The sequence below is a fragment of the Bufo bufo genome, chromosome 4 (genome assembly GCF_905171765.1).
Source record: "Bufo bufo chromosome 4, aBufBuf1.1, whole genome shotgun sequence".
Lineage (NCBI taxonomy): Eukaryota > Metazoa > Chordata > Amphibia > Anura > Bufonidae > Bufo > Bufo bufo.
The window spans coordinates 229,294,781-229,315,071 of record NC_053392.1 but is presented as its reverse complement, the minus strand read 5'-3'; the positions used below and the strand labels follow the sequence as shown (position 1 = coordinate 229,315,071).

General features: G+C 45.5%; 1 protein-coding gene across 1 annotated transcript in view; it reads right to left on the bottom strand.

Moving 5' to 3' along the window:
- The window catches only part of LOC120997971 (probable cation-transporting ATPase 13A5), a 393,800-nt gene that overhangs the window by 303,980 nt on the left and 69,529 nt on the right, over positions 1-20,291 (bottom strand). The window lies entirely within an intron of this gene.

Genomic DNA, 20,291 nt, shown 5'->3' with positions numbered 1-20,291 from the left:
AAAAACAGAAAAACCCCAATTAGTATTTAAAATGTACACATATAAAATGTCACACTTATTTTACAATTACAAGTTCTAATTCTACCTTAAAAACATTTACAATAGAAATGGTAACAGTTTGCAGGAAAATATGTGCAAAGGCATAATAAAACGCATATATTCAATCACTGTTTGGGGTTTATTTAATGGAGGACTGCTTACAATGTGCAGTGGTGGTTCTGGAATAAATAAAAAATACATTTTCCAAGAAATAAAACTACTAATTAAAAGTACATGTGTGCCTAAAATATTAGACTAGGTCCCTGTTTAGGCGTCTTTCACACAAAATAATTTTCTGTAAGCAAACGCATAGCATCCGGACTAAATGCTGACCCATTCTTTTCAATGGATCACGCATCATTTCTACTGTTAGACGCGAATATTCAAATTGCAAGTTTTAATCGCGTATATCGCCACTTTGAGAATTCGCAAAGATTTAGAATATAGTGCTATATATTTGTATTCTCGAATATTCTCGATTTTTTTTTCATCAGTAACCTCTAATGTTGATCGAGCAAGTTCGGCTTCAGCATCGCGATGCTCGGCACATCGCAGTGTTCGGCCGAATACCGCGTGTGCTCGTGCGCGATGCTCAATTCTCCTCCCCGCACGTTTGTTGGCTGCTACGCATCCAATGAACATGCAGGTAAGTACTGCCACTCACTGTAATGCCGTAGCCATGTTGGTTACTGGCATTACAGTGATTGGCTGGCCGGAACGCGTCATCGGGTGCTATAAAGCACCCAATGAAATGTGGTTCAGCCAGTCTTAGTCAGGGAGAGCTGTGCTGTAGAAGGGACAGATAGTGTAGGGAATAGAATTTTATTTTTTTGTTAGGCAGGGGGTTGGTGTTAGGGACCCAAAACTCCTTTTAAGGACTATTGTATCTGGCAGCAATATAAATTTTTAGCACAACCTGCGCTAAATTGCGTGCTGTTGTAGAGACCCAAAAGTCCTTTTAAGGACTATTTTTGTATCTGGCAGCAATATATATTTTTACCGCAACCTGCGCTAAATTGCGTGCAATTGTTTGGTAGTTGCATTACCTCCGCGACATTACCTGCTCTACATCTCCTGTATAACGTTAGCGCATCCGAAATATCAGTGACAATCAGTCTAATTTTTTTTGGATGCTGGTGACAGCGACTTTACCTGTACTACATCTCCTGTATAACGTTTGCCCATCCTAAATATCAGTGACAATCAGTCTAATTTGTTCTCTGCTGGTGTCAGTGACATGATCTGTGCTACATCTGCTGTATAATGTTTGCCCATCCTAAATATCAGTGACAATCAGTCAAATTTTTTCGCTGCAGGTGGCAGCGACATTACCTGTGCTACATCTCCTGTATAACGTTTGCCCATCCTAAATATCAGTGACATTCAGTCTAATTTATTTGCACATACACTTACAAAACCTGTCACACATGTACGTGTGACATACTTGCAAGCATATATACAATTTAATATGCGGAAGCGAGCAGTCAGGGATGAAGAAGTGGCAATGCTGCGGATGGTGCACGCAGAGGCCGTGGCCCTGGGTGCGGTAAAGCTGTGCCTGCTTCCAGAGCACAAGAAACAAACTCATCCACGATACCTAGCTTCATGTGCCAGATTGCAGGGCGGCGCAGGACACCACTCTCGACGTCACACCAGTGCGACCAGCTGGTCGGTTGGATTGCAGCAGATACTGCTTCCAGTAGGTTAAGCACCACCCTGTCTTCCACAAAGTCCATTCTCAGTAGCCAAGAGTCTGGTCAGAAGAATCCTCGCCCTGATCCTCCTTCCTCCCTGGCAAAAGGGAGAAGGCAGGCCACACCAAACAGGCCTGCAACTGTTAACCGGAGCACCCCCTTGCAGAAATCTCCCTTGCTAAGGGGTAGGTGTTCTGCAGTCTGGCGCTTTTTTGATGAAAGTGCGGACGATAAAAGAATGGTCATTTGCAACCTGTGCCGTACCAAACTGAGCAGGGGCGTGAACACTAGCAACCTCACCAATAGTATAATCCGCCATATGGCATCAAAGCACTCTAATAGGTGGGCCAAATGCCTGGGTCCACAATCAGTGTCTGCGGGTCACACCACTGCCTCCTCTACCGCTGTGTTATGTGCTGGCCAATCCTTTGCCCAAGACGCAGGCCCGGATGCCCTGCACCTGGACTTTTGCAACCATCATCAGCTAGCACATCCACCTCTGTGTCCCAGTGCAGCGTACAGATATCCATACCCCAGGCCTTTGAACGAAAGCGCAAAAACCCAGCCACCCACACACAGGCCATAGCACTAAATGCGCACCTTTCCAAATTGCTGGCCTTAGAAATGTTGCCATTTAGGCTTGTGGACACTGAGGCTTTCCGCAGCCTGATGGCGGCGGCCGTCCTTCGTTGCTCAGTCCCCAGCCGCCACTATTTTGCCTGGTGTGCCATCCCCGTCTTACACCAGTATGTGTCTCGTAACATCATCCGTGCCCTGACCAACGCAGTTATTGAGAAGGTCAACTTAACGACTGACACATGGACAAGTGCTTGTGGCCAGGGACGCTGCATTTTCCTGACTGCACACTGGGTGAATGTTGTGGAGGCTGGGAGTGATTCGTAAAAAAAGATAAATGGGGCGGCTCACCCTGCTTTAGGATTACTATGGTGCTCAAACTGCAATTGATGCACCCAAATCAAGAGGTAGGATAATATAAATAGAGAAATGTAGAAGGGCACTCAACATATGGAGTCACATCGAATCATGGAGGTCCAAACAATATCGATTTATTGAACACGTCTAAAATAGGCAGTCCAAAATATTAAAATTAGCACACCATAAAACATATCATAAAAACAAGTACAACATACAATGGCAATCAAACGAGCAATGTCAATGTGTATAAAAAAGAGGGGGAGGTTTCAAATAAAATGTCCAATACCACTAAGAACGCAGGTAAACGTTATAAGCAGATTAGAAGTCCTAAATTTGCGAATTGTAGGAACTTTTGATTTTTTATATTAACCCCTTAAGGACTCAGCCCTATTCCCTTAAGGACTAGGCCATTTTTTGCAAATCTGACCAGTGTCACTTTATGTGGTGATAACTTTAAAACGCTTTTACTTATCTAGGCCATTCTGAGATTGTTTTTTTGTCACATATTGTACTTTCCTGGAGTAAAAAAATAAATTTTATTTATAAAAAATACCAAATTTACCAAAATTTTGGAAAAATTAGCAAATTTCCAAGTTTCAATTTCTCTACTTCTATAATACATAATATTACCTCCAAAAATAGCTATTAGTTTACATTCCCCATATGTCTACTTCATGTTTGGATCATTTTGGGAATGCCATTTTATTTTTTGGGGACGTTACAATGCTTAGAAGTTTAGATGCAAATCTTTTGTGAGGCTTACATAATAGAAACCACCCAAAAGTGACCCCATTCTAGAAACTACACCCCTCAATGTATTCAAAACTGATTTTACAAACATTATTAACCCTTTAGGTGTTCCCCAAGAGTTGATGGCAAATGGAGATTAAATTTCAGATTTCAGAATTTCAATTTTTTGCTAAATTTTACATTTTAATCCATTTTTTTCCACTAACAAAGCAAGGGTTAACAGCCAAACAAAACTCTATATTTATTGCCCTGACTCTGCGGTTTACAGAAACACCCGATATTTGGTCGTACACCACTCTACGGCCCCACGTCAGGGCGTAGAGGGAAAGAAACGCTGTGTGGTTTTTGGATCGCAGATTTCGCTGGACTGGTTTATTTACACCATGTCCCATTTGAAGCCCCCTGATGCGCCCCTAGAGTAGAAACTCCAAAAACGTGACCCCATTTTGGAAACTATGGGATAAGATGGCAGTTTTTTTGGTGCTATTTTAGGGTACATATGATTTTTGGTTGCTCTATATTACACTTTTTGTGAAGCAAAGCAACAAAAAATAGAAATTCTGAAATTTCATCTCCATTTGCCATTGACTCTTGTGGAACACTTAAAGGGTTAACAAAGTTTGCAAAATCAGTTTTGAATACCTTGAGGGGTATAGTTTCTTAAACGGGGTCACTTTTTGGAGTTTCTACTCTAGGGGTGCATTAGGGGTACTTCAAATGCGACATGGTGTCAAAAAACAAGTCCAGCAAAAACTGCCTTCCAAAATCCATATGGCATTCCTTTCCTTCTGCGCCCTGCTGTGTGCCCGTACAGAGGTTTACGGCCACATATGGGGTGTTTCTGTAAACTAAAGAATCAGGGCAATAAATATTGAGTTTTGTTTGGCTGTTAACCCTTGCTTTGTTACGGGAAAAAATAGATTAAAATTGAAAATTTGTCAAAAAAATACCTGTTTTGGCACCGTTTTTATTTTTTATTATTTACAACGTTCATTTGAAAGATTAGTTCATGTACTATTTTTATAGAGCAGGTTGTTACGGATGCAGGGAATGTGTCAGCAGAAAATGGCCTATTGTTTAATTCACATTTTTATGTTTACCATATTTTTAAGATTTAAGATATTTTTAGGTGGTTGTTTTTGATTATCCATATAATTTATAAAAAATCGAATGATAAGTAGCTAACAGCCTGGATTGCAATGAAAAATATTATATATAGGGAGGCCGAACAGGGAGACGCCGCCCTCCATTTCGTCATGCTTTGGGGGAGGTGCCGGGATGCTGGTGTGCGCATCAGGACTGACGTCACTTCCGGTTGCGTCTTCTCTTGGTGTACACCGGTATCCAGGATACCGAGCATGCGCAGTGAGGCCCCAGGGACGCCGAGACGCCTGCCATCACGACACTCCACTCTGTAAGTTTTTTAAACCATGCGGCCATTGACCGCTCAATTAGCACTCACAGGTAATCACTATAACTTAGCACAAAGCACAAGGCACTTTATGTACTGGGCAGTGTTTGTTTATTTGTGAATTTTGAAAATTGCCTATGAGATGTCACTATGTATGTAAAGATTGTGATCTTGATACATGATATATAAATGAATTCACATATGATCATGAAAAATTTTAATGTAACTCACGTTTTTATACATTGTTGATTATGTTATTGCCAATTACTTTGTTAATTGACCCACTAAGCATTGTGGGTATAAATGTAGATGCTGTGACACCAATTGCTATGCTTGAGAAAGACTGCAATGAGCAGTTGAAACGTTGCACAGGGGAAATAAAGCGGGTCATTTTTTCACCTTATCCTGGAGTGCTGCCTCTTCTTTGAAATACCTACAACCATTTTGACCTAACAGCCTAAGGTCAGAGGATTTTGCACCCGGCTTCATCTGCAAGTAGTGCTGCTGCCCTTTTTTTGTATTTTATTGTTGGACTTGTACAGCTTTGCACTGCCACTTTGTTCTTTGATTACAACATGGACCCCCCCGATGTGTTCACATATACCAAAGAGGATGAGGACAGAAACCTACAGGGCTTGGTGAGTGATCCCCAGTTTTTATCTACTCCCACCACTGTTGATCTTAAAAAACAGTATGAAGCTGATGCCAAAAAAATTGCTTCCATGAACTTGCATCTCATGACATTGGGTCAATATTATAAAGAACACAGAATTCCCAGGGGGATTCGCTCACAATTGAAACCTAATTTATTCCCTGGTGGCTCAGCATGCGCATTGAAGTTTGTGCAGATATCAAATAAATATGCCTTTGATATCATACTGCTTAATTTAGAGTACTTGCAACAAGAATTGGTGGAAGTGAAGGAGAGATATTTGAAAACTAAAACTGCACTTCAGTCACTACTTAATACAGAGGAATGGAATCAGTATGACCAAAATTGCACCCAATATCTGGACAGATTTGTCAAAGATCAAGAGAGCATAAAAAGAAAGAAATGGCTTCGTGACTCGGATGATTATGCCAGAGGAAGAATATAATTTGAAGAAAATTGAGAACCGCACACTACTAATATTTTGGTGCCGATCAAGGGCTGCAAGCAGCCAATATACATGAAAGTAAAATTGAGGCACACAATTTTTGGTATTTGCAATTCAGGCGATTTATTCTTAGTATCATATAGTGATATCATCCATTTGCCCAATCTGTTTCATGATAGGAACATTTTCATAAACCGGACGTTTCGGTCGCACAGGACCTTCATCTGCGGTTTTATCTATAACATAATAATCAACATGAGCTGGATCATAGCAACTGTAACGATCAAGTTAAGTGCATATATACATATATAGTTTAATAAGTCCTAAGGGTATAGCAGAAAATATAGGATAGTCATGTATTGAATTTGGGGTATACGGAGTGTATATGTAGGACTGCTTGAAATGGCAGTGCTACATACATCTGCATATGACCCCCAACTTCACATAAAACGTATTGGGAATTCAGTGTGCCGCCACCTGGTAAAGATGAGTAACCGCATTTGATTCCAGCCACATCATAGTCCCAGTAAACATTCTGTTGGTTGCATGAGTAAAATACAGCAGAACGTCATGAAGCATATATACAATACATAATGTACAGTGCATTGGCTTGTGCCCCTAGCCGCCCGTTCTGGAGTCTTGCAAGGTAGGTCGCTATAGAATATCAAGAAACCTGAAAGGAAAAAGTCTTGTTAAAGTTATTAAGTTCTAAACAATACCTGTTCAGACGGGTGTATGAGCTTGTGGGGCGCTGGATGCGTGGCGTCTGGATCGCGTGGCCGCTATTTAAGAGTGTATGGGGCTCATGGTAATTCCGGTCATGTGATCGGAAGTCTGGGGCAGGCGTGTGCGTTCCAACTGAGACGTCACGTAAGCGCTGCGTTCCACTGTGGTGTTCATGGTGGTTCCGGTCATGTGATCGGAAGTCTGGGGCAGGCGTGTGCGTTCCAACTGGGATGTCACATGAGCGCTGCGTTCCACTGTGGTGTTCTATAGGCATAGCGCTGATGCTCGTCTAGGGGGCCAATGTTTGTGGTGTTTATACATGGATGCTGCATAAATGTTCTATGTCGAAGGACCCTGGTCTAAAGGGAGGAAGGGAAGGTGTAGCCGGAATAATGTAGATTAGTCAAAATTCTGAATTAATATATGATGGGAATGTATAATTGGCAGTATGTGATATATATATAAAGATTATATAATAAAAGCTAATACTCTATAATAGGTGGGATAACAGGGAAATTATAACCAGGGACAGGTAGTGAGATGGAGGGGGGAGAGAGAAGAGAAAGAGGGGGAGGGGGGAGGGAAGGAGGGGGGAGTATCTCACCCACACCCGTTGCAGACAAAAATTATTCTCAGCGAGTCTGTGGAAGAAAGGAATAATATTTAGAACATCTTCTTAACGTTTAACACAATAAAGGTAGGTATTGAACACAACTTAAGTATTGATAAGGAAGTTCAAGTATTTATAAAAAAATCACATTCACGATTCAGACCATTGGGTGAAAGTGTCCCCAATCTGTGAATCCAAAAAGCCTCCCTTTGTTTCAGAAGGAGGGTCCGATTGCCACCCCTCCTGGGTCGATCCACTTGTTCCAAAATTTGGAACCGGAGTTGTGAAATTTGATGTTTTCTGTCCGAGAAATGGTGTGGTATAGGTAAAAAATTGTGTCCAAGTCTGATGGTTGATTTGTGCTTGCTTATTCTGTCTCGCACATGTTGAATGGTCTCCCCAACATATGCGAGACCGCACGGGCATTTTATCAGGTACACCACATAACTCGATTCACAGGTATAGAATCCTTGTATTGCAAAGGTCTGTCCGGTACGTGGATGCGTGACATACTCTCCTTTAGTTACATTAGAGCACTGTGCGCAGTGCAGACAGGGATATGTGCCATGTCGTTTGCTCCGTAAATGAGTCTGTATTGATGGTTTAATAAGGCTTCCCACATCCGCCTTGACTAATTTGTCCCTGATGTTGGGGGGTCTCTTATAACAGGTTAATAGGGGCCGTTTAAATTCTTCTATCTCAGGGTAGGATTTAGTCAATAGGGGCCAATGTTGTTTAAAGGCCTGTTGTATCTTTGGCATAAGGGGGTGATATGTGGTTACGCATGCAACCCTCTTTTGGTTAGTGGGACGTGGCCCACGGGTCTCCTTGAGGCTGTTTAATGCCCTTTTTAGAATGTTCTCAGGATAACCCCTATTGGAAAATTTTTTGGTCATTGTGTCAAGGCGCTTGACTTTAATTGTGTCGTCAGTAACAATCCGGTCAACCCGTGTATATTGGGAACGTGGTAGGGAGTCTTTTGTTGCCCGTGGATGGCAGCTCTCATAATGCAGAAGGCTGTTACGGTCAGTAGGTTTACTGTAAAGGTCTATTGTTAGTGCCCCTGTTTGGTCAATTTTCACGAGTGTATCAAGAAAACTGATCTCCTTTTTACTGGTGTGTGAGGTAAAGCCTAGCTCACTGTATACCTGATTGAGGTTCTCTACAAAATTGTGTATAGTGGATGTTGGTCCTCTCCAGATACAAAAGATATCGTCTATAAAGCGGTACCATACTTCTGCGTACTGGCGGAATAGGGGATTTGTATAGACGAAGTCCTCCTCAAATGTTGTCATAAAGGCATTAGCATAAGGCGGGGCCACATTGGACCCCATAGCGGTGCCCCTTCTCTGGCCATAATAAGTGTCACCGAAAAGAAAAAAGTTTTTCTTGAGTATTATCTCAAGTAGCGTGAGGCAAAATTCTTGCTGTGTGGCAGTTAAATTGGAATTATTCTGTAGAAGTCTTGCTGTGGCTTCTATGCCCTTATCATGTGCTATAGATGTATATAGGCTATTTACATCTAAAGTGAGTAGGGTACTGTCTGGTGTAAGTGTTATTTCTTTCAGTTTTTTAATGAAGTCGGATGTGTCCAATATAAAAGATCTAGATGTTTTGATGAGTGGTGTGAGAATTTTTTCCATATAAATGGCTAGAGGGGAGAGTACGGAATTGGTTGATGCAACGATTGGACGTCCTGGAGGGTTAATGAGGCTTTTGTGGATTTTTGGTAACGTATAGAATACTGGTGTAATAGGATTGTGTTCAATCAAAAAATTGGCTGTTTTGCCATCTATAGTCCCTAACTTGGAGTATGATTCTATTGTATTAGTAATCAATACCTGTATCTGCATGGTGGGATCTCTCGGAAGTATTTCGTAAGGGCATTAAACAGCCTCAAGGAGACCCGTGGGCCATGTCCCACTAACCAAAAGAGGGTTGCATGCGTAACCACATATCACCCCCTTATGCCAAAGATACAACAGGCCTTTAAACAACATTGGCCCTTATTGACTAAATCCTACCCTGAGATAGAAGAATTTAAACGGCCCCTATTAACCTGTTATAAGAGACCCCCCAACATCAGGGACAAATTAGTCAAGGCGGATGTGGGAAGCCTTATTAAACCATCAATACAGACTCATTTACGGAGCAAACGACATGGCACATATCCCTGTCTGCACTGCGCACAGTGCTCTAATGTAACTAAAGGAGAGTATGTCACGCATCCACGTACCGGACAGACCTTTGCAATACAAGGATTCTATACCTGTGAATCGAGTTATGTGGTGTACCTGATAAAATGCCCGTGCGGTCTCGCATATGTTGGGGAGACCATTCAACATGTGCGAGACAGAATAAGCAAGCACAAATCAACCATCAGACTTGGACACAATTTTTTACCTATACCACACCATTTCTCGGACAGAAAACATCAAATTTCACAACTCCGGTTCCAAATTTTGGAACAAGTGGATCGACCCAGGAGGGGTGGCAATCGGACCCTCCTTCTGAAACAAAGGGAGGCTTTTTGGATTCACAGATTGGGGACACTTTCACCCAATGGTCTGAATCGTGAATGTGATTTTTTTATAAATACTTGAACTTCCTTATCAATACTTAAGTTGTGTTCAATACCTACCTTTATTGTGTTAAACGTTAAGAAGATGTTCTAAATATTATTCCTTTCTTCCACAGACTCGCTGAGAATAATTTTTGTCTGCAACGGGTGTGGGTGAGATACTCCCCCCTCCTTCCCTCCCCCCTCCCCCTCTTTCTCTTCTCTCTCCCCCCTCCATCTCACTACCTGTCCCTGGTTATAATTTCCCTGTTATCCCACCTATTATAGAGTATTAGCTTTTATTATATAATCTTTATATATATATCACATACTGCCAATTATACATTCCCATCATATATTAATTCAGAATTTTGACTAATCTACATTATTCCGGCTACACCTTCCCTTCCTCCCTTTAGACCAGGGTCCTTCGACATAGAACATTTATGCAGCATCCATGTATAAACACCACAAACATTGGCCCCCTAGACGAGCATCAGCGCTATGCCTATAGAACACCACAGTGGAACGCAGCGCTCATGTGACATCCCAGTTGGAACGCACACGCCTGCCCCAGACTTCCGATCACATGACCGGAACCACCATGAACACCACAGTGGAACGCAGCGCTTACATGACGTCTCAGTTGGAACGCACACGCCTGCCTCCTTTCAGGTTTCTTGATATTCTATAGCGACCTACCTTGCAAGACTCCAGAACGGGCGGCTAGGGGCACAAGCCAATGCACTGTACATTATGTATTGTATATATGCTTCATGACGTTCTGCTGTATTTTACTCATGCAACCAACAGAATGTTTACTGGGACTATGATGTGGCTGGAATCAAATGCGGTTACTCATCTTTACCAGGTGGCGGCACACTGAATTCCCAATACGTTTTATGTGAAGTTGGGGGTCATATGCAGATGTATGTAGCACTGCCTTGATTGGGCATCAGTAATCCCACAGACGTGTATTATAAGGCACCTACATTTCAAGCAGTCCTAAATATACACTCCGTATACCCCAAATTCAATACATGACTATCCTATATTTTCTGCTATACCCTTAGGACTTATTAAACTATATATGTATATATGCACTTAACTTGATCGTTACAGTTGCTATGATCCAGCTCATGTTGATTATTATGTTATAGATAAAACCGCAGATGAAGGTCCTGTGCGACCGAAACGTCCGGTTTATGAAAATGTTCCTATCATGAAACAGATTGGGCAAATGGATGATATCACTATATGATACTAAGAATAAATCGCCTGAATTGCAAATACCAAAAATTGTGTGCCTCAATTTTACTTTCATGTATATTGGCTGCTTGCAGCCCTTGATCGGCACCAAAATATTAGTAGTGTGCGGTTCTCAATTTTCTTCAAATTCTGACTACTGTGAGAAACCTGCACCTACGTCCAAATATGATAAATGTATTCTCTTATGATACAAACACAGCTGAAAGTATTGTATCTGGGGTTCACTTACCCAATGAATTCCTACATATACCCAATCACGAGATGAAAATTCGTGAATACGAACGTGACCGTAGACGTCTCATTGGGTGGGAGTTACATTGTAGTACATTAACTGAATACTACAAGAATAACCGTATTCCAAGAGGCCTGCGATCACGCCTGAGACCAACACTCTTTGCAGACAAGAAGGAATTCTGCGAGCGCTTTGAAAATATATTGAACAACTGTTCCTTTGACCTCATCCTCTTAACGATAGAAGAACTACAGTCCGCAATCGGAGAGCTAACCAAAAAAATTGAGAGTACTGAGACACAACTAACCTCCACCACCCCCGAGGAAGACCTGACAAAATCAAAAGAAAGAATTGAAAAACAGTTGCAAGAATATAAGAAGAATACAGAACAGAATAAAAGGCAGAAGTTTATCCGTGACGCGGAAGATTACAGATTGGACACAGTGTATCGGTGGAAAGGGAACCAACAAAATCAAGGCTTCAGAGGCTACCGAAACCCGCACTACTCCGGTTCATCAAACTCCGACAGTGACAGATCTGGCAACCAGCGATATCCATCCCGTTTTTTAGGCAACCGCCGAGGCAGATCAAGAAACGGAAGACCAGGAGGGGCGGCAGGAGATCTGGACGAACGGATACAGACACGATCCCAGGTAAGGAAGACAATTTAGTTATTAACATTTCATCCACTACCCTACTACCTGAGCAGATCTCTGTCCTACAAAAGGGATTGTCATTTTGCCCTACACCAAAATTAAACACCTTTATATTGGAACAAGAACTGCAGAGGTTTTATCGAACATTAAGACTCAAAGCTCATTTTGAGGAAACCCCTTTGCCACAACCTGACATCACTATCCTACAGGGACCCCTATCCGTCGACAAACTAGGCCTGAGGAACAAGAGTTCCTATATGCCGCCCAAAAACAAACATCCAGTGGAAACATACATCTCTTTATCTCAAAAATCAGTACAAAATATACTAATGGAGAACACGCAGGGCCAGTTTAAACATACAAACAACATGTCCCCCAGTGAGAAGTCAGCTGTTGAAACACTACAACACAATAAAAATATCATTGTAAAACCCGCAGACAAAGGGGGAGCCCTAGTTGTCATGGACAAGAGAGACTACATGACAGAGATCATGAGACAACTCTCAGACACCGAAACTTACGAAATACTTCCGAGAGATCCCACCATGCAGATACAGGTATTGATTCCTAATACAATAGAATCATACTCCAAGTTAGGGACTATAGATGGCAAAACAGCCAATTTTTTGATTGAACACAATCCTATTACACCAGTATTCTATACGTTACCAAAAATCCACAAAAGCCTCATTAACCCTCCAGGACGTCCAATCGTTGCATCAACCAATTCCGTACTCTCCCCTCTAGCCATTTATATGGAAAAAATTCTCACACCACTCATCAAAACATCTAGATCTTTTATATTGGACACATCCGACTTCCTTTACAGTAAACCTACTGACCGTAACAGCCTTCTGCATTATGAGAGCTGCCATCCACGGGCAACAAAAGACTCCCTACCACGTTCCCAATATACACGGGTTGACCGGATTGTTACTGACGACACAATTAAAGTCAAGCGCCTTGACACAATGACCAAAAAATTTTCCAATAGGGGTTATCCTGAGAACATTCTAAAAAGGGCATTAAACAGCCTCAAGGAGACCCGTGGGCCACGTCCCACTAACCAAAAGAGGGTTGCATGCGTAACCACATATCACCCCCTTATGCCAAAGATACAACAGGCCTTTAAACAACATTGGCCCTTATTGACTAAATCCTACCCTGAGATAGAAGAATTTAAACGGCCCCTATTAACCTGTTATAAGAGACCCCCCAACATCAGGGACAAATTAGTCAAGGCGGATGTGGGAAGCCTTATTAAACCATCAATACAGACTCATTTACGGAGCAAACGACATGGCACATATCCCTGTCTGCACTGCGCACAGTGCTCTAATGTAACTAATCCACGTACCGGACAGACCTTTGCAATACAAGGATTCTATACCTGTGAATCGAGTTATGTGGTGTACCTGATAAAATGCCCGTGCGGTCTCGCATATGTTGGGGAGACCATTCAACATGTGCGAGACAGAATAAGCAAGCACAAATCAACCATCAGACTTGGACACAATTTTTTACCTATACCACACCATTTCTCGGACAGAAAACATCAAATTTCACAACTCCGGTTCCAAATTTTGGAACAAGTGGATCGACCCAGGAGGGGTGTGTCACGGAACCATGAACCAGACGTACAACAAGAGATAAATGAAAATAAGAAGGCTTTATTGAAAATAAAGCTGTAAAGCAAAAGTCCAAACGGATGGTGAAACCGAGCAGAGTCTTTGCGAAGCCAGAGGTCAGGAACCAGAAGGGTAGTCAGACGAAGCCAGGATCAGGAACCAGCAGGGTAGTCAGACGAAGCCAGGATCAGGAACCAGCAGGGTAGTCAGACGAAGCCAGGATCAGGAACCAGCAGGGTAGTCAGACGAAGCCAGGATCAGGAACCAGAAGCAGCAGCAGTCTTAGAAGCATGTGAACACAAGAGGACCAAGCAAGGAACTGAAGCCACAGACCTCCTATATATATGAGCTAGGCATCCAGCTCCTCCCAGGGGAAGGAGGAGCCGCAGGGTGGAAGGCTACAAGATACCCAGAAACCAAGATGGCCGCCAGCACATGTCAAACGAAGGAGAGCAGCAAGCAGGTAAGACCATGACAGTACCTCCCCCTCAAGGGCCCCTCCTCCGCGGAGCACAAAACGGTTTCTGAGGGAAGCGTGCGTGGAAGGCTCGGAGCAAGGCAGGAGCATGGACATCTGCGGAGGGAACCCAGGAACGCTCCTCTGGACCATAACCACGCCAATGGACCAAAAACTGCAACCGACCGCGGACCAGGCGTGAGTCCAGGATATTGCTCACCTCATATTCCTCACGATTGCCCACTTGGACCGGACGAGGCCGAGGAACCGAGGAAGTGAAACGATTACACACCAGTGGCTTCAACAGGGAGACATGAAACACGTTGGAGATCCGCATGCCAGGAGGAAGCGCAAGGGCATAGGCTACCGGGTTTACCCTGCGAAGCACTCGGAAGGGACCAACAAAGCGAGGCGCCAGCTTGGGAGTGGGCACTCGAAGGTTGAGGTTGCGGGTGGACAACCATACACGGTCTCCGACCTGGTAGGAAGGAGCAGGCGCTCGTCTGCGATCAGCCTGGAGTCTCTGGCGCTGCGCAGCGACCTCAAGGGACTTCTGGATCTGTACCCAAGAAGCACGTAGGACGGAAAGGTGATCCTCCACAGCCGGAATATCCTGGGGAGAGAATACCTCCGGTAACACGGCAGGTTGGAACCCATAATTGGCCATGAAGGGAGACGTCCCAGAGGAAGAGTTCACCGCCGTGTTCCTGGCAAACTCAGCCCAAGGCAGGAGGTCAACCCAATTGTCTTGGTGATCGGAGACATAGCAACGAAGGAATTGCTCCAAGGCCTGATTGGATCGTTCTGCGGCCCCATTGGACTGAGGGTGGTAGGCCGAGGAGAAGGAGAGATGAATCCCCAACTGGGAGCAAAAGGCGCGCCAGAACCTGGACACAAACTGACTCCCCCGATCCGACACAATCTCCTTAGGCAAACCGTGCAACCGGAAGACCTCCCTGGCAAAAATCGTGGCCAACTCTTGTGCAGAGGGTAACCTCTTGAGAGGAACACAGTGGCACATTTTGGAAAACCGATCCACAATCATGAGAATGACCGTATGGCCTCGGGATGCAGGGAGGTCCACAATGAAATCCATCCCCAGGTGTGACCATGGGCGCTCCCCGGTGGCTATGGGTTGCAGAAGGCCCAACGGAAGGTGCCGAGGGGACTTACTCTGGGCACAAACGGAGCATGCCGCTACATATGCGGCGATGTCGGAACGTAGGGAAGGCCACCAGAACAGACGTGAAACAGCCCAGGACAGCTGATTCTTTCCAGGATGCCCTGCGGTCTTGGAGTTATGGTAGGTTCGCAACAACCGAGTGCGCAACTCCTCAGGCACAAAACATCTGCCGTTGGGTCTCCCAGAGGGAGCACCAGATTGAGCCGCCAAAATCTGCTCACCCAGGGGAGAGGTCAGGCTGGTGCGAATGGCGGCCAGGATCTGATTCGGAGGTATGACCGAAGTCGGAATCGACTCCTCCCTGGACAGCTCGGAGTACTGCCGTGATAAGGCATCCGCCCTGATGTTCTTGGAACCGGGTAGGTAGGAGACCACGTAATTAAAACGTGACAAGAACAGAGCCCATCTGGCCTGACGTGGTGTCAATCTCTTGGCCTCAGAAAGGTAGGTCAGATTCTTGTGGTCCGTCAGGATGAGAACCGGAACCACCGAACCCTCGAGCAAGTGCCTCCATTCTTTAAGGGCCTGCACGATGGCCAATAACTCCCTGTCACCAATCTGATAGTTGCACTCCGCGGAAGACAGTTTCCGGGAGTAAAACCCACAAGGAAGCAGAGGACCCTCTGGTGTTCTACGCTGAGACAGAAGGGCGCCTACTCCCGTCTCAGACGCGTCCACCTCGAGGACAAAGGGCAACCCAGGGTTGGGATGCGACAGAATCGGAGCCGACACAAAGGCGGACTTTAGGGCCTCAAAAGCTCGGATGGCCTCGAGCGGCCAGACCTGGGAATTACTGCCCTTCCTGGTCAGATCCGTGAGAGGCTTGGCCAGCATGGAAAAGTCCCTGATGAACTTCCGATAATAATTGGCGAAGCCCAAAAAGCGCTGCAGGGAACGAAGACCACTGGGCTGGGGCCACTGTAAGACAGCCGAAACCTTCTCAGGATCCATGGAGAACCCCTCAGCGGAAATGATGTAACCTAAGAAGGTTACCTGGGATCGGTGAAATTCGCATTTCTCAAGCTTACCGAACAGCTTGTTCTCTCGTAACCGTTGCAACACTCGTCTGACATCCAGAATGTGGGCCTCCATGGATTCAGAATATACCAAGATGTCATCCAAATAGACTACCACACACTGCTGCAACAGGTCACGGAAAACATCGTTGATGAATTCCTGAAAGACTGCGGGCGCATTGCACAACCCAAAGGGCATAACCAAGGATTCGTAATGACCGGTCCTGGTGTTAAACGCGGTCTTCCACTCATCGCCCGCCTTGATCCTTACCAGGTTATATGCCGCCCTCAGGTCGAGTTTGGTAAAGACCGTGGCCCCTTTAAGGCGATCGAACAGCTCGGAAATCAAGGGTATCGGGTAAGCGTTCTTGATCGTGATGCGATTGAGACCCCTGTAATCGATGCAAGGCCTCAACTCACCGCCCTTCTTTTTCACAAAGAAAAATCCAGCCCCTGCCGGGGACGAAGATTTGCGAATGTGTCCGCGTGAAAGCGCCTCCCTCACGTACTCCTCCATGGCCTCATTCTCCGCTACCGACAGTGGATAGACTTTGCCACGAGGAGGAACGGCACCAGATTGTAACTCTATGGCACAATCATATGGGCGGTGCGGAGGTAGGGCAACCGCGCGCACCTTATCGAATACATCCCGGTACTCCTCGTATTCAGGAGGCAACAGAGAGTCCGAGGAAGTACCCAGCAACTTGACAGACCCATGGATGCAACTAGCCCCACACTGCGGGGACCACGAGAGGATCTCGACCGATCTCCAATCGAAAGTCGGATTATGCTTCTGGAGCCAGGGGTACCCCAAGACCACCGAGTAGTGTGGAGACGAAATAACCTGGAGGCAGACCGACTCTCTGTGAACGGCACCAATGGCTATCCCCACTGGAAGGGTCTCATGAGTCACGTGTGGCGGCAGAAGGGGTCTGCCGTCTATCGCCTCAAGAGCCAGTGGGGAACCTCGAGCCTGCAGAGGAATGGAATTGGCGGCAGCGAACACACTATCAATGAACAAACCACCAGCACCAGAGTCCACCAACGCCTGGGTCGTCACCGAGCCCCCGACCCAGGAGAGGACAACAGTGATCAGTGGTTTGTCAACACGGGAAACCGGGGACGAGGAGACTCCACCCAAGATCTGCCCCCGACAGGATCTCAGGGTACGAGCGTTTCCCGGACGGTTCGGACATGCCAACCGAAAATGCCCACCGAGACCACAGTACATGCATCGGCCCTCGCGTCTCCGGAGTGCCCTCTCCCCCTCGGACAGGCGAGCAAACCCCAGCTGCATGGGTTCACCCCCAGACAAGTCATCCCCAGGAGGCGTGGGAGGAGAGGGAGGCACGGGTGGGACCGCAAACGTAGGCACCAATCTGTTAGAAGACCTCCACAGGTTCTCCTTAAAGGAAGGTCTCTCCCTGAGTCTGGTGTCAATCAAAATCAGGAAAGAAATAAGAGACTCGAGCTCAACTGGTAGGTCCTTAGCTGCAACCTCATCCTTCAAGGCATCCGAGAGACCATGAGAGAAAGCAGCGACCAGAGCCTCATTATTCCAGCCCACCTCTGCTGCCAGGGTACGAAACTCAATGGCGTATTCAGCTACGGATCGTGAACCCTGTCTGATGGACATAAGGAGCTTCGCAGCAGAGGCAGCACGAGCCGGCACATCGAATACCTTCCGAAGAGAAGCAACAAAACCGGAAAACTCGGCAACCACCGGATTGTTGTTCTCCCATAAAGGGCTGGCCCAGGCCAAGGCCTTGTCCGAGAGCAGCGAGATCAAGAAGCCCACCTTTGATCTCTCAGTAGGAAAGGCATGTGGCAGCAACTCGAAATAAATGCCCACCTGGTTAAGGAAACCTCGGCACTGAGTTGGCTCTCCCCCAAAGCGCTGTGGAAGAGGGGCAGAACCGATCATACCCCGAAACACCGCAGGTGCAACAACAGGTGTCGGGGTAGACTCTGGCGCAACAACCGGAGCGGCAGTAGGAGCGAGCCCAGGAGCGACAACCGACCCATCGGCAACGGGAGCGAAATGAGCCGTGCGTTCAAGCAGGGTTTGCAACGCCACAGCGAACCGACCCAACAGGTGATCCTGCTGATCAAGTCTGGCAACCAGCGTGGGTAGCGAGGATGGCCCTGTACCGTCAGAATTCATGGCTTGGTCCTAATGTCACGGAACCATGAACCAGACGTACAACAAGAGATAAATGAAAATAAGAAGGCTTTATTGAAAATAAAGCTGTAAAGCAAAAGTCCAAACGGATGGTGAAACCGAGCAGAGTCTTTGCGAAGCCAGAGGTCAGGAACCAGAAGGGTAGTCAGACGAAGCCAGGATCAGGAACCAGCAGGGTAGTCAGACGAAGCCAGGATCAGGAACCAGCAGGGTAGTCAGACGAAGCCAGGATCAGGAACCAGCAGGGTAGTCAGACGAAGCCAGGATCAGGAACCAGAAGCAGCAGCAGTCTTAGAAGCATGTGAACACAAGAGGACCAAGCAAGGAACTGAAGCCACAGACCTCCTATATATATGAGCTAGGCATCCAGCTCCTCCCAGGGGAAGGAGGAGCCGCAGGGTGGAAGGCTACAAGATACCCAGAAACCAAGATGGCCGCCAGCACATGTCAAACGAAGGAGAGCAGCAAGCAGGTAAGACCATGACAGGGTGGCAATCGGACCCTCCTTCTGAAACAAAGGGAGGCTTTTTGGATTCACAGATTGGGGACACTTTCACCCAATGGTCTGAATCGTGAATGTGATTTTTTTATAAATACTTGAACTTCCTTATCAATACTTAAGTTGTGTTCAATACCTACCTTTATTGTGTTAAACGTTAAGAAGATGTTCTAAATATTATTCCTTTCTTCCACAGACTCGCTGAGAATAATTTTTGTCTGATACTAAGAATAAATCGCCTGAATTGCAAATACCAAAAATTGTGTGCCTCAGAGGAAGAATATATACCTGGCAGGAAGATACACAAAGGAGACAGATGCCACCATATCGCTCTGCAATGAGGAAACAATATTCACAACCTAACCAACATCAGCAGCAACAACAACAAAATAATATGACAACAGCACCTATATTGGACATTGCATCAGCTTCATCAATGCCTTTTTTAGGCCAGGGACCTACACCAAAAGAACCAGACGAGGAGGGAGGAAGCATTACAAATGGAGAAAACTTCAAAAACTTCAAAAACCAGAGACCACAGAAGCAAACGACACGTCGCAAAGGGGGCAAACAGTAGGGGTGGAAGAGTCTCTTATCTCCAAACCAACTGTGGTAAATATGTCTTCAGTCTTACTGTCTGATGCACAGATTGCCTTATTGTCAAAGGGTTTGTCATTTTGCCCCTCCACAAAGGTCGATTGGTTTCAGCTTGAGGTGGATATGCAGCGCCTGTTCAGGAATATCAAATTACAAATTTGGTTTTCTGAGCATCCACCTCCAGCTGACCATAGATCGACTATTGGTGGATCTGAACTCACTCTGGGACAGGTTAATCTGTCTCCCAAGAGTGACTTCATACCACAGATCAACCACCATACAGTTGAAACATTCATTAAGGCTGTGACATTGGATATCAGTGGACTAAAATCTAGGGTCCTTGATACACCTCTGCAACATCCAAATATGACCTCAGCTGACATCAGATCATTGGACAAGTTATGCCATGACAGCAGCCTCACCATAAAACCGGCCGACAAGGGCGGTGCGGTTGTTGTCATGGACACGTCCTGGTATATGGGTGAAATAAGGAGACAGCTAAATGATCAGAATGTGTATAGGGAATTGCCAGGGGATCCAAAATTTTAGTACATCAAAAAAATCTAAAATGTTTTGGATTTGGCACGTGATCATGGGATCATTGATGAGGGTGTATATAGTTTTCTGCTAATTGAGAATCCACGTACGCCAATGATTTACGTATTGCCAAAAATACACAAGTCCCTGACGAATCCCCCCGGGAGACCCATTGTGTCGGGCATTGACTCGATCTGCTCACATGTTTCAAT